This window comes from Phalaenopsis equestris, unplaced genomic scaffold (genome assembly GCF_001263595.1).
Source record: "Phalaenopsis equestris unplaced genomic scaffold, ASM126359v1 Scaffold000657, whole genome shotgun sequence".
NCBI lineage: Eukaryota > Viridiplantae > Streptophyta > Magnoliopsida > Asparagales > Orchidaceae > Phalaenopsis > Phalaenopsis equestris.
The window spans coordinates 120690-132827 of record NW_018165097.1 but is presented as its reverse complement, the minus strand read 5'-3'; the positions used below and the strand labels follow the sequence as shown (position 1 = coordinate 132827).

Here is a 12138-nt window from a genome sequence, read left to right as displayed (position 1 = left end):
AGGATCTAGCTCTAGGGGTTCCTATTGACTATCTTAGAAAACTAGTATTGAAATTCATCCCCTTAAAAATTCCAGCCACCTCCTATTTCTCTTGTGACGTCCCACATTGATGATCTCAAAACCATCGTCATATGGTCAGGTGGTTAAGGACTATCATGTGGAGACTCAGGGAGAAGTTCCCAATAGAATCTCAAGCTCTAGGAAAACCTCTTCGGGACTTTATCATCACACACACATACACAAAATACACAAAATTTACAAAGTTGCACAAGAACGGACTAAAATTGAATTTAAAGGATGGGTGAAAATGCGAACTTCTCCGGACGACCTCCGACGACAAAATGGATTGCGCCAACGCGTCCGGAATGTCAGAATTACCTAAAAAGATCATCTATTTTTTTATGTTGTGACACACGAATAAAAGGTACGAATCAAATTTTATTTCTATAATATTAAATATTTTATATTTATATTACTAATTATAATAATATTTATAATTCTAAACCCTATTTATCCCTTTACCCGCATATTTAGCCCCCATTTGATCCCATGGCTCGACCAACTGCTTGGCTCGCCCCCCTCTCGTGTGAACCCTAGATCTCGCGAGCGATCCAAGCGGCGATCTCCCTCTCTCTCGACTCTTCTCCTTTATCACGTGGCCGCTCTACCTCTCAACGCTCCAATTGTGGGAGCTCGGCTGGCCAACCTTTCTTCTTCTCGAGGCTTTACTTTCTCCTCCTTCATGGTAACGATTCACTCTCGTTATTTGATTCGACCACCAGTGAGGTTGATAGGTGACTGTCCCCCTCTCATCTCTGCCTATAAAAAAACTTCCTAGAGTACTGTTTTGGGTTGTTGAAAATTTTTAGAGGGAAAGGAAGGCTGAGATTGTTTTGCTAGTTGCTGTTCAAGGCTCTTAGGGGAAGGCTCTGCCGAAATTCCTTCTCGGCTAGGTTCTTGTGCGTTGAAGTGTTCGTTGGTTATTGTTTCTCGAAGCTTTTAGGAGGAAGGTTTCTATAGGACGTTTTTTCTTGAATCTGTCTTACAGTTTTGCTTTGAGTTTGCGTTAAGAGGTATTTCTCTTCTTTCCTCTAATCTACACCATTTCAAATAGCATCTAAAATAATTTCTTTTCTCTTCTAAAGCATGTAGAAGTAAGTTTTGGGCTTGTTTTGAAATTTAAGCATGAATAGTCCCTGGAAACATTAAAATGTAGCATAATATAGCTATCTTCTTTTCTTTTTCTGCTCAAGATACATGATGAATAAGATTTCTTTTTGAAAAGTTTTACTTGTTATCCTATGAAATGCATGCTAGGAAGAAAAATGCAAGGTTGGAGCTTTTCTTTTATATATATTTATCCAAGTGGATATTAGAATTAGTTTCAATACTGGATATTATGTTGACATTAGGAATTCGTTTATGCTTATTCATTTCCTGTTACTTGTTACTATTTGGAACATCTACTGGATGCAATACTTTGAAATATAAGGCTTCAAGAGACTTGATTTTGATAGCCCTGTTTTAACCCATTTGTTGGGTTCGGTTTTGATCTTTTTGGAATTGATTCATGTTGGAAACTGTCTTGACCCATCTGCTGGGATTCGGTTTTAGTTCTTTTGGAATGAATAAATGTTGGAAATTATTCTCTGTTTTCCCATTTTGTTGGGTTCGGTTTTGATCTTTTTGGAATGGATTCATGCTGGAAACTGTCTTAAACCATCTGCTGGGACTTGGTTTTGGTTCTTTTGGAATAAATAAATGTCGGAAGTATTTTTTTTGTTCTCCCATTTGTCTAGGTTTAGTTCTAGCTCTTTTGGAATTAAATTATAGTTGGAGGTATTCTGCTATAGTTGGAGGTATTCTTTTTGTTCTTGCTCCTCTACTTGGCTCACGTTTCCTTGTTACAGTTAGTTTGTTTTGCCTCTTTGTTGAGCTCAGATGTGTCTGTTTTGGATCCTTGTCATGCCTTTCTTGTTGGGCTCGGTTTACTCCTGTGTTGGGCTCGGTTTACCCCTGTATTGAACTCGGTTTGCCCCTTTGGTGGGCTCGGTTTGGCTCCTTTTGGGATTGTGTTTTGGCTGGAATTCCTTTCTGTTTCAACCCCTTTGGTGGGCTCGATTTAGCCCCCTGTTGGGCTTGGTTTGGTTGGAAGCTCCTCATATAACATTCCTCCTGAGATTTTTATTGGTAATCAAGTTTGTCATCCCAAAATTCATGATTTCAATATCTACTTCTATATGGGGATGTTTGAAATAAGCTGATCAATTCATTACTATGTCTTCCTTGATGAAAATGACTTCGGTCTGGATGGTTTATGGTAGCTTGTCCTTTCACTCTCATATGTGTATTAAAAGGGCATAATAATAATGTTGTGGCGGTCTTTCTTTTGCTGCCCCTACCCGCGAGTTTGAGATGTGGGTTGTCCTTTTGTCGTCCCTACCCATGAGCTTAAATGGTGGTGGTTTCCTTCCTGCTGCCTTGGCCGTGAGCCATACCTTGTGTTTACTGCCCTTGTGGTCTTCCTCTTGATGCCCTTACCCGTGAGTCTTACCTTGTGATCTCTTCATGAGATAAGTTGGGCTGGTGGTTGTCCCTCTCTGTTGCCCCTGGTTATGAGCATGTATATGATTTTATCTGGATAATTTCATTTTTATATGATATGAAAAGGTTTTTTTTTTAATGAAGGTTGGAATTAAATGATTTTGATTTTGGCATGATTTTCTGGAATGCTAGAAGGTTGCCCCACCTATGGATTATTCTCCTTTATTTTGTGAAATATGAAAGGCTTTTATAGCTTTATTTTGGGAAATCATAAATTTGATATGAAACAAATTCATAAAGGATTTGAAAGCTTATAAAATTGTCATGGAAAAGTGTTTGGAGATGCAACATTAAAATTTGGATAACATAAATGCCACATTTCGGTTCAGGCTGTGGTGTGTGAGTACATATAGATGTTGGAACCGTGGATACAATTGTTACATTAGTTTTAAGCCAGTTTCGACCTAAATTTTAGAAGGGATACCATTCTTGGGTTGATCCATTTATAAAATTTTAGAAAATAATATTCTTCTTAGATTGATTGAAGGATCTTGGGCTCTCTTTTTGTCACAGTTTTGAGGTTTTCTCCACCCTTCATCATTTTGATCTTTTAGGTGGATCAGTTCCTCCTCTCTCATCCCCATTTTCATTCTTTTTTTTTTCTTTACTTCTTGGTTCGGTTTTCAGTGCTTATGTCTGACACATAAGTGTCTATATATAGCATTTTGCTATATATGAAACCATCAAGCAAAGCCGCAAGTAAATCAGTTTTGTTTTGGGGCTCAAGGCAATGATGACAAAGACACGTCGGGGATAGAGCAGAATGATATTTCATCCTACGATATCAGGACCCAATCTTGGGATCTGATAAACTATAGGATGATAATATCATTCACCTACACAATACTAGCGGGGGACCAGTACCCTCTTAGGTTGTTGGCGGTCCTATGCCCGACGACGTAATTAACTCGCGAACAATCGTAATTTTTTTCAAAACTGGTAAGAACAAAACATGATAAGAACAGATACAATATTTATAAAAATATTTTTTAAAAAAAATTTTACTACAAAATTGCTACAACTTCTTTTTGTATGTCTGGAATCCACGTGCATGCTAAAATGTAAATTTTTAAATATATTACAATTTCATTGTCCACTTGTTGATTACCAGTACTGGGTTCAGTAGGGTATCCTTCTAGTTGAGTGGCGAGTTCTATACATCTGGGTGACCGATAGTAGTCTTTGACATCCCTCGAGTACAAATATATTATATTTGACCTACCCCAACCCATGTGCTTGCGGTCCCCTCTTTTCGGATTTTTTTCATATGTTTTATTGGAATTTTTGGGCAAAGCACTCACGGACCTTTTTCCGGGATCTTCCCGAAATTTTGATAATTTTCTTGGAATTGTCATTTGTCGGGTTTTTTCCCTCGGTTTTTTTCCCGAGTTTTCCGTCGTCGGTTATTTGTGGATTTTCTCGAGTTTTTGAGGAAATATTTCTTTTATTTATGCAGTAAATACTAGCTCGCTTAAAGGAGTAGCAGGTCTCCTAGACATACAGATTTGATTTATATTACAACATATTACTTCACAGCATACTATATTGTTCTTCTTCTTTACTGTACATTCTACTATTTTTTTCTTTTATATAGCATACTATACTGTTATTCTTCTTTACTGTACATTCTATTGTTCTTTTCTTTTATACTACATATTTTATTGTTCTGTTACACACTATACCTTAGTGTAGGAAAACCTAATGATCACATATACCTCTTTAAAAGTAACATCAAACCCGAAGGTGCTACGAAGGGGAGCTTGGGAACATCGTGGGCAGCATGACAGCATGACGAGGACATACGGAGGAACCACTTCAAGATGGATCTGCAACACCAAAACAAATTTATATCACTAATCACTTTCCCTAGTTCAAATAATAACCCATAGGATTTCAAGGTGGTTTTCCTAGAGCAGTGTAAACCCTCACATATCACTTTTAAGCTTTTGCATAACCCTGATGTACAATTATAAGTCCTAACACTTTAGGATTCTGAGGTTACTGTACGGTACAATGTAAATCCTCCTATCTTTTTAGGTTATTTGCAAGATCAGATATCGTGCGAACATAAGTCCTAAATTCTAAATAAATTGCAGGATTAAACATTAAATAATATTATTTCAAAGACATAAAGCCAAACAATAGGATAGTTGAGAAATCACCAGAGTTTTCCCTAGATCTATGATATCTCCTACTCTTCATTCCTTTGGATTCAGTAAAATAAATGTTCCTGTTTGAGCCACTCCCATTTGATTTTCCGATGTCCAATCGTGGAAACTTAAACTTTGAAATCTTAAAGGCAGAACCACTGATCTTAATCGAGAGTTTTCTTAAATGACCCAAGTCATTTAAGATGTAATTAACTATCGAGATTTGCCTAATCAAAATCACATATTTATATTTAAGTTATTTTCATATCTACAAAAGTATCTCTTTTCTAAACCAGAAAATTAAAACGGCCGACAGCCACAAACGCCATAAAGCTTACCAAGACTAAATTTGATGCATGAGATGTTTATCAGAAAAGCGGATAATTATTGTAGGAATATAAGATATATTAAGCTGGAATTTAGAGAAAAAAAAACAAAATAGTTTCAGGACAATTTAAAGGTGGGAGCATTTTAGTCCTAATGAACTCATTCTATTCCTTTCACTTATCAAAATCGAGTAAATCTGATTCAAAATAATCCAACAAAAGGAATGTTTTATATCATAATTAAGAAGTCAGAACACTAAATTAAACACATTGGGTAGCTGGTCCCATAGCAATACTCCAAAGACCATTTTAACCTTTTCTCCTGCAATTTAATAGCCTAAGCTTTTAGGTCAAATGGCTGCCAAAAGTTTGAGAATAAATACGAGAGCCAAATGTCTAGAGATCGAGCAATACTAGGCCCATTAGTATAATTTCAAAAAGAAGGTATGGTGAAACTTTGCTTAATCCATATAGCCAATTGAGCATATATGGATTACACAAGCCTAGAATTGGGGTTTCTGTTAAAATTTCTATGGAATAGCAGCATTTGCATGAAAGCAGCCACTCATTTGAAGATACGAAAAATTTTATATCTCCACCTCCAGTATGATTTCAAGCCTAATATAAATGCGGCGGAAGATAAGTTTGACTGATAACAACAAAAATAAGAGTTAGAGAATGAATATTGATGTGGCACCACAGGACACAACAAGGAATAGGCAGAAAAGAACTAGAAAGTCTCCACAATTGCTCAAGGATTTTCAAATTAACTGATATAGAATTCCAGCCACAAGACAAAATCGGCAAGGAAGTCAGCAGAGATTGAGAGTTGGTTTAATTGAGATTTCGGCTGTGGTTTAAGCTGTCTTAATTGTATATAAGAATCCAGCTGTAATAACTATAATTAGTCACAGGTTCTCGAAACAGTTGAAATGAAACTGTTTCAGCTAGTTGAAATGAAACGTATCTTCATCAAAGACTGTAAAGAACAGAGTTGGCAGAGCAACTAAAAAAGAAACATTCCCTGTTCAACATTATCTTGTCCTCCTTCCATCTTTTTTCCCACCTTCTAGAGTTTGGGCAACTCGAAGGTCCTAACTGAATAGGTACGCATCAAATACATGGTAGATTTGGAATCCGAGTGAGGCGGGAGCTTATCAGGACGCGTTACTGTAGCTGCCACGGTACCGCGGACGCACACACAGTATTGTAGTTGGTACTGTAATAGCTACAGTAGCATGGTCCAGCCTAAGGGAGTTAACCCCTTTTCCTATTTGATTGCTTGCCTTGTCTAGACATTCCTTTTCTAGCACTTTTCTTGTCTACCTCCTTCCTTTTCCATCACCTTTCTATTTCTACTCCCTACCTATTCTATCTATTATTCCTAATGTCGTTTGCTTTGATTAGGGTCAGTTTTTGCCTCTAGATTTCAGAGTTCTATCCAAGCCAACCATTGGGGCTATTTTCCCATTTAGATGTAACATCCTGTTTTAGTTACCCCGTGGGAGGGGAAATGAAGAACCAAAAAAGATGAGCCGACGAGTCGGGCAGCCAAACAGAAGAGAGGAAGCTAGGAGTCAGGAAATGGAAACAAATGGTCGAGAAGCCAATGAGGTGAACAAGCTTATATAATGTCGAAGTCGACTTACCTGTTGTGTCGAGTAGGGTATCACAGCGATGCGGTGTTCGCATAACGTACAAGTACAAAGGAAGAAGAAACGCGAGGAAGGAGGGAGTTGACGCCAAAAGAGGAGAAGAGCGATGGAAGGAATGTGGCATCGACTGTAGTGGCAGCTTGTGTGGGAAGGAGTTAAAGAGGGAGGGTGACAACATATGTGGGGTGCTCTCCAGCTCTTTTTAGCGAAAAAATATTACCTCAGGAGTACTGATGCATCAGTACTCCAATGGTGGGGTGTCACGTATGCAATAGTCTCACCGTGGCGCCACGTGGCACCCCACCATTGGAGTACTGATGCATCAGTACTCCTGAAGTAATATTTTTTCCTTTTGAGCAGGCAAGGAGGGAAGAAGTTTTTCTGCACATGGTATAGGGCTCGAACAAGGCAGTAAGTTTAATAAAACTTATTTAATTGATTTAATAATAAAAATTAATAATAATAATAATAATAATAGTAAGACGTGTGTGCGTGTTGAATAGAAATTAAACAGGATTACATAAAGTAAATTTAATACTTAAATAATGAAAAACTGATAGTTGTTTATGATAGTAAATTAATTAAATTTTATACCATATTTATTTTAGACTTTCAATTTATGTTTATTTCAGTCTTTTAATGATTAGGAGAGTCAATATCAAAGCAAATTAATCGACATCAAAATGAGTACTCATGTTCTTATATTATGACAATATTTGGTTTCTTCTAGACGAAATGTATTTACAAGTATTATCATTACTGTAAACTCAGAATTTTGAATTTTATTGAAGTTTTGTCATATTGTAGAAATGATACGTGTGCACAGTATTAATTAAATTATCATAAAGATTAAATGATTTATAAGTATATAATCTGCTATGCAAATGAGAATGAAATATATTTTTAGTAAATAGTGATTTTCATTTAATTCTTGTATGTGCATGACTGACTATGATGAAATCACTCATTTATGATACTAACAGAGGAACGCTATTGTAACCATTCACGTAACTAAAAAATAATATTGATATTAAAGTACCTTAAGTGGTATAATTTTTAGATGATGTTCTTTTGACTGTTGTACAAATATAGAATGAATAATATCAAATGTTATATTGATTTATTAAAAGCTTAACTGATATGCATATTATTTTTATTTTCCTTTGTATTACTATAGTTTAGGAGTATGAGTATTGACTGCTATGTTTAACTCATTGTTATTTTAAACTAACTTTTCATGTTAAATTAATTGGTTAAAGATGGGCGATATAAGAGAATATTTATAAAATATGCGGACAATCAGTAACGAGATAAATTTAAATATTCCTCTTCAATTTAATTTGATTAGTTGTTCTTTCATATGTTAATAGCTAGTTATAGAAAATAAACATCAAAATTTTATTTCACACCATCCGCTCGTCTAAACCCGTCTTGGTTAATTCCAAGCATCATGTCAGATCGTGACACCAAGGCTGTATCCAAAGGAGAGGAGGTGCTCCGGCTGTAACTCGCCTGAGGTAGTGATCATTTCCAAAGGTTCGAAGGGTGCTCCAGCTATAACTTGATCCTGCAGGGGTACCTATCTTCCCCAAATCCCCCACCCCCAACCACCTTCTCTTGTTTTCCCTGCCGCCAGCCCTAATCCCATTCTTTGTTGTTGTCGCCACTCCTACAACAACTCACCTGTTGCGGCAAGACCTTCCCTTGCTCTCAGCATGCTACCGCCAGCACTCTAGCCTCCCTTCCAGTACTGCCTCCCTCTTCCCTACTATCCTTCTGCTGCCACCCCTCCTTTCTACCTTATAATGCTACAACCATGGCATTCCAAGCCTCCAACTGCGCCCGCAACCCCCAACCAACCTCTCTACTTGTTGTCTAGTCGTCATCCACCACCTTCACCATCACCCTAGGGTGTCTTTTATGTTTTTGTAGTTATTTTCCTAATTTCAAGAATCTTTGTTTGTAAATCTTTTGAATTTCAACAATAGCATTCGCATTGTTGTTGTTTGGGTTAAGTTCGGTATAATTTGGTATCAGAACCAACTTAACCCTAGTCTTATCATGGGATTTCCTAGCATACGTCTTATCTCTCCGCCAAAAATTTTCTTCATATCACCAAACCATGGTAAAATTTGACATAATCCTAAACTCCCTTTGTTGATTTTCAAAATGAAAAACCCCAAATTAAATTTTCTACACTCTCATTTAGTTTCAGACATCCTCTTTCACCTCCCACTCCAAACCCTTACCATGCCACCAAGGAGATGCATGCCTAAGTCTAACCGAGAAAAGATATATATCCGTCTACTTCAGCAGAGGCTTGCGGCTATTGAGGATGAAACCTAGTACTAGATTAAACTCGACCATAATCTGGAGAATTGAAGGTGAGCAAGAGACGAGAATCAAAATCCCTTTAATAGAGAGGACTTTAGTGATATAGAAGACCAACCACGATGCTCTAGAATCCAGTATCAGAGGAGGTCGAGAGAAGAGTCAGTATATGAAGAATGGGAGAATCTGAAGATGAAATGAGAGATTTAGTGTTAGTTCCTACCAGTTTACTATAGGCGGAAGGTTTAAACTCTAGAGAGACCACATCACCGAGCGACTATGTCTTACAAACAGCGCTCAACCTAAGGGTCTTATAGCTAGATTAGACCTAGGATAACATCCAAGCTGAACCCGTTAGAGGGAAAGCTGAGACAAAGTGGAGAAGAGGTGGAAGCAATCTACATCCCTAAATCCATCCAAGTCAAAAAGTGTTACAAGTGCCACAAATTTGGGAATGTTCAATCGGACTGCACAATCAGAGGAATGATCTGTTCTACTTCGCAGGGTGTTCTTAAAAAATTGGGTAATGACATAGCAGACACTGAAGATGGTGAGAACACAAAGGAGGAGGATCGACTTCTAATTGAGAAGGAAAATATGCATTTAGTTCTAGCTAATCCCGTGGGAGAAACTTCAACCAACTTTACGATGATTGTCTAAGGCAACCTTGAGTTCAAGGAACTGACACCAGAGGCATCACAACACATCAAAAAGGGGGCTCTTTCATGAAATAATAGTAAGATTATATGGAGAAACTTCAACCAACTTTACGATGATTGTCTAAGGCAATCCTGAGTTCAAGGAACTGACACCAGAGGCATGACAACACATCAAAAAGGGGGCTCTTTCATGCAATAATATTATCATTATGTGGAGTTATTCAGATGTTAGATTCAGTTCAACATTTTATTCATCATCAAATAACCAGACATAAGTGATGAATCTCATCCTTTAAATTTATCTTAGGAGCTTGATGGGGGAAGAAAATTCTTCAATGAGATCCAGATCTTATCAGTGAAGAAAAAGAGGTCTCTCCTGAGTGGTTGCTAGTGAGTAGCGCAGCCTGCTACAGGTTTCATCAGAGTTGATTTCGCCTCACATGCTTGTTTACAAGCCACATTCAACTAAGTACGGAAGATGTAAGGGCTCAAAAGTTACATTGTGGATATATATATCGATATGCAGCTCCAGCTCAGAATGTGTAAAAAAATGATGCATATTTATTCTATCAAGACGTGTTGTGGAATGACTTCGCCTACAAGATCTACCTGTCAGGAGACTACCATGATTCTGATATGTTCAATGTCATGAACCTGACTTCGTACTGCAAGGACTTTGAAGTTTTCATAAATGAAGTTGAAGCTCCCGCCAACACCGGGAGATTAACAGGAGCTTATCGAAATGCAGTACCATAGCTGCTTCAGCACCATGGTCCACCCAGGGGAGTTACCGCCCCTTCTACTCTTCTTTTTTCCTATTTGATTCCTTATCTGGCCTGGCCCTTCCTTTTCAAGCAATTTCCTTGCTACCTCCTTCCTTTTTCATCACTTTTCTATTTCTACTCCCTAACTATTCTATCTACTGCTACTCATTATATATAGATGTTGCCTGCTATGGTTAGGGTCAGTTTTTGCCTTCCACATTTCAGATCTCTGTCCAAGCTAGTCATCGGGGTTGTTTTCCCTTCTAAGGTTGTATCTGAAAGTGAGGAGGTGCTCCGACTATAACTCACCTGAAGTGGTGATCTTCTCCAAAGGTTCGAGAGAAGCTCCGGTTGAAACTTGATCTTGCGGGGATGCCTATCTTCCCCTAATCCCCCTCCACGGTCCACTTTCTCCTATTTCACTGTCGTCGGCTCTGTTCTCCACTCCTTGCTTCTGCAGCCACTCCTTTAGCACTGCCACCCACTGCGGCAAGACCTCCCTCGCTCCCAGCTTGTTGCCGCCAGCCCTCCAGCCTCACAGCCTCCCAACCAGATGTCGCCTCCCTATTCCTTGTTGTCCTGCTACTGCCGCCCTCCTGCATCCCATCCAGTGTTGCGACCACGTCATTCAAAGCCCCCAGCTACACCGGCAACCCCCAAACAACCCCTCTACCTACTGTCCAGCCGCCATCCACCACCTTCGCCATCATCCTAGAGTGTCTTTTATGTTTGCGTCATAATTTTCCTAATGTCAAGAGTCTTCGTTTGTAACCATATTGAATTTAAACAATAACATTTGCAACTCTGTCGTGGTTTGGGTTAACTCCGGTTTCGCCGAGTGCCTCATAGTGGCTTGCCATCCATCCAACTTATGATAAAACATGCATAAGTGGTGTCTATAAATTGTCAAATTGGTGTCCAAAATTTTCCAATATTTTTTATGTAAGTTGATAACATGAGCCAACTGGTGTACCCCATGCCGTTACAAAATTTCAAAGTTTGCTCAAAACCCATGTCCAATACAAAAAGGACAACCCTTAGGAAGTGCAACCCTTCATAGTTCCAAGCCAAAGAGGCTAGGAGGTGTCATAGTATATCATTTGACGTATCTGCTTGATTAAACTTTATCAAGTTGTTGCCATGCTTAGAACGGCAAAAAAAACAAAATAATACAATTAAAAAACAATAACTGAAATTTGGGAGGCTGTAATGGTTGATCAATACAAGAAGCTCAGATGTTATATAGAGAATGGAAGAATGCCCTAATGATTTTAGCTTTGATATTGAGAGACATAAATGAATGGATCGTATGGCTTTTCTGAGCTTTTCACATTTGGTTGCAGGATAAACTTTTCTGTGAACCATTTGTCTTCACCAATTGTTGACCTCAATTTTTTTGTGAGGTCTAGTCTTCCGTTTAGGGTTTAGGATCTAGTCTTAGGAATCTCCCTTCGACTATCTTAGAACCTTAGAAGTGGGACCCGCCTCGTTTTAGTTCGACCCGCTTCCGCCCCCTTCTGGAGTTTCGCGTGCGTGGTATCAACTTCTAGCACTTAGAAGGACGAAACCAACACGAGGAAACCCAAAAGGGATTCCCTATAGGACCTTCCTGAGCCTTAGGGTGGCCTTTTGCACAATTCGCACTCCCG

General features: G+C 38.4%; 1 protein-coding gene across 2 annotated transcripts in view; it reads right to left on the bottom strand.

Annotated features, from left to right (window-relative positions):
* The window catches only part of LOC110030113 (protein PAIR1), a 40111-nt gene that overhangs the window by 18102 nt on the left and 9871 nt on the right, over positions 1-12138 (bottom strand). The gene's annotated exons all lie outside the window — the stretch shown is intronic.